This window comes from Oncorhynchus clarkii, unplaced genomic scaffold (assembly GCF_045791955.1).
Source record: "Oncorhynchus clarkii lewisi isolate Uvic-CL-2024 unplaced genomic scaffold, UVic_Ocla_1.0 unplaced_contig_1024_pilon_pilon, whole genome shotgun sequence".
In the NCBI taxonomy this organism is placed as follows: Eukaryota; Metazoa; Chordata; class Actinopteri; order Salmoniformes; family Salmonidae; genus Oncorhynchus; species Oncorhynchus clarkii.
The window spans coordinates 1-3,368 of NW_027260686.1; the positions used below are offsets into that span (position 1 = coordinate 1).

The 3,368-nt window shown below is 33.9% G+C and overlaps 1 non-coding gene across 1 annotated transcript; it reads right to left on the reverse strand.

Moving 5' to 3' along the window:
• Window positions 1-2,596: 2,596 nt before the first annotated feature.
• trnas-aga (transfer RNA serine (anticodon AGA)) lies at window positions 2,597-2,678 on the reverse strand. Its single transcript has one exon. It is a non-coding gene; the product is annotated as a tRNA-Ser (tRNA).
• Between the last annotated feature and the right edge of the window lie 690 nt (window positions 2,679-3,368).

Consider the following 3,368-nt stretch of genomic DNA (forward strand, 5'->3'; position numbering starts at 1 on the left):
CAAAAAAAAATACATCTAAAAAATTTTGAGCATGACAAATTCGTGATGGTACCTGCCCATTGAAACATATTGCAAATGCACAGTGACTTTGAAAAAGTAAGGAAACATAAACATTTAAAAAAAAAATTTAGGTGACCAGTTGCACGCGCATTTGCAATATGATTCTATAGTGAAAAAACATATTGCAAATGCACAGTGACTTTGAAAAAGTAAGGAAACATAAACAAATGGACATAATAAAAATCATTTTGAGCGATGACCAGTTGCACGCGCATTTGCAATATGATTCTATAGTGAAAAAACATATTGCAAATGCACAGTGACTTTGAAAAAGTAAGGAAACATAAACAAAAAAACATCAACACATTTTTTGGGTAACCAGTTGCATATTTTGGGTCACAGGATGACACAGGTATAGTTCGAGCAAGTAAAGCTTGAATTTTGCAATATGACAAATTCGTGATAGTACTGCCCATAAAAACATATTGCAAATGCACAGTGACTTTGAAAAAGTAAGGAAACATAAACAAAATATATCTAAAAAATTTTTGAGCGTGACCAGTTGCACGTGCATTTGCAATATGATTCTATAGTGAAAAAACATATTGCAAATGCACAGTGACTTTGAAAAAGTAAGGAAACATAAACAAAAAAAATCAAATATTTTTTTGGGGGGGGGTGACCAGATGCACGTGCATTTGCAATATGATTCTATAGTGAAAAAACATATTGCAAATGCACAGTGACTTTGAAAAAGTAAGAAACAAAAAAAAATACATCTAAAAAATTTTGAGCATGACAAATTCGTGATGGTACCTGCCCATTGAAACATATTGCAAATGCACAGTGACTTTGAAAAAGTAAGGAAACATAAACAAAAAAACATCAACACATTTTTTGGGTAACCAGTTGCATATTTTAGATCACAAGATGACAAAGGTATAGTTTGAGCAAAGTAAAGCTTGAATTTTGAGCATGACAAATTCGTGATGGTACCTGCTTTGAGCATGACAAATTCGTGATGGTACCTGCCCATTGAAACATATTGCAAATGCACAGTGACTTTGAAAAAGTAAGGAAACATAAACAAAAAAACATCAACACATTTTTTGGGTAACCAGTTGCATATTTTAGATCACAAGATGACAAAGGTATAGTTTGAGCAAAGTAAAGCTTGAATTTTGAGCATGACAAATTCGTGATGGTACCTGCCCATTAAAACATATTGCAAATGCACAGTGACTTTGAAAAAGTAAGAAACAAAAAAAAATACATCTAAAAAATTTTGAGCATGACAAATTCGTGATGGTACCTGCCCATTGAAACATATTGCAAATGCACAGTGACTTTGAAAAAGTAAGGAAACATAAACAAAAAAACATCAACACATTTTTTGGGTAACCAGTTGCATATTTTAGATCACAAGATGACAAAGGTATAGTTTGAGCAAAGTAAAGCTTGAATTTTGAGCATGACAAATTCGTGATGGTACCTGCCCATTAAAACATATTGCAAATGCACAGTGACTTTGAAAAAGTAAGAAACAAAAAAAAATACATCTAAAAATTTTTGAGCATGACAAATTCGTGACGGTACCTGCCCATTGAAACATATTGCAAATGCACAGTGACTTTGAAAAAGTAAGGAAACATAAACAAAAAAACATCCAAAAATTTTTTGGGTAACTTTGACTTTTGACTTCCTATGAAATCATATTGCAAATAGACAAATCATATTCCTTATGCACAAGTAAAAAAAAAAAAATTATGATAATAACATTTTACAAAAGTATATTCATACACTTCTTACACATGATTAATTGTCTTAAAATCGAAACAATTTCGAAAAACGGTCCAGAAAGCACTTTTTTTAGTTTTTAAAGTTTAAAAAAAAAATCAAATTTTCGACTTTTGACTTCCTATGAAATCATATTCCAAATGGAGAAAACATATGCCTTATGCACAAGTCAAAAAAAAAAAAAAAATGATAATAAAGTATGACTAAAGTATGTTGATAAAGTTCTTATACATGTGTAATTGACACAAAAATTTAAAGAATTTTGAAAAACGGTCCAGAAAGCACTTTTTTAAGGTTTAACAAGGTTTCTCACCTGTTACCTGTGGCTTGACTTTAGATGTGGCCAGTTCGATTACCCTGCAGACTATAAGAGTGTCTTCAGAATATGGCCATTTTGACATGAATTTAAAAATGCCTCAGATAGGACCAAAAAAGTGTCTGGAGCTTCCCGTCAGGGTAAGAGTGACAACAGGTTTCCACATGTCAAAATGGGGGAAATCTTAGCAAATGGCTTAATGGTTATTCATGAGAATCGTGTTGTTGTATTGTTGAGTGTATCATGGGATCTCACCTGAAATCTGTGGCTTGACTACAAACCTGTAACCTATGCTACTGTGGCCTATAGAGCTAGAAGGTTGGATAACCAGGTGTGTAAAGGTGTGATGTGGGATAGATGGCCTGCAGTCCTATCCCAAATGGACAACTAATCCCTATGTACTTGTGGAGATCTGAGAGGATGCGATTGGTATAAGAAACACGACTAAACTTCCACCTCCGGAGGGGTCAAAAAATGCATTTTCGTTGTCGGCAGGATTCGAACCTGCGCAGGAAGATCCTAATGGATTTCTAGTCCATCGCCTTAACCACTCGGCCACGACAACGTTGAGAGAAGAAAACAGGCTTGTTAGGAGTGAATGGGCCAAAAGGCATAGCCTACAGAAAGTGATAATTTAACAACTGAAAGATAATGCAGTAATTCATTATATAGCAATAACACAAAATGTTACCCTTATTCATTCGTTATTAAGTACAGCTGTTTTCTTATTTAACCTTGATCTTCGCTCACCTCCAGAAGGTCTGCATTTGAGATCATCATTCTTATTATTACTGCTAAGCATAAGGGAATACCCCCCTGAATTGGACAAAAATGAATGGCAACATATTGGCATTGGCCAAACCATATACACGATGTCCAATACCACCCAAAGCGGCGTTGATTCGTGTAAAGTATATGGCAAATGCCATATGGCAATTGCCAATTGTAACACCTCAAAAATCCAACAGGGGGCGAGTGCGCTCCACCGGGGTTTTTCATATTGGAAATGTAACCCAAGTCAACATCCAAAAGAAAATTTTTGAAAAAAGGATATTTTTTTCAAAAACTTTTCACCCCTTAAAAAAGTGATTTCTGGGCCTTTTTTCGAAATTCTTTCGATTTTTTTGTCAATTACACATGTGTAAGAGCTGTATGAATATACTTTTGTCCAATTTTTTTATCATATTTTTTTTTTTTTAATTACATGCGCATAAGGCATATGTTTTGTACATTTGCAATATGATTTCATAGGAAG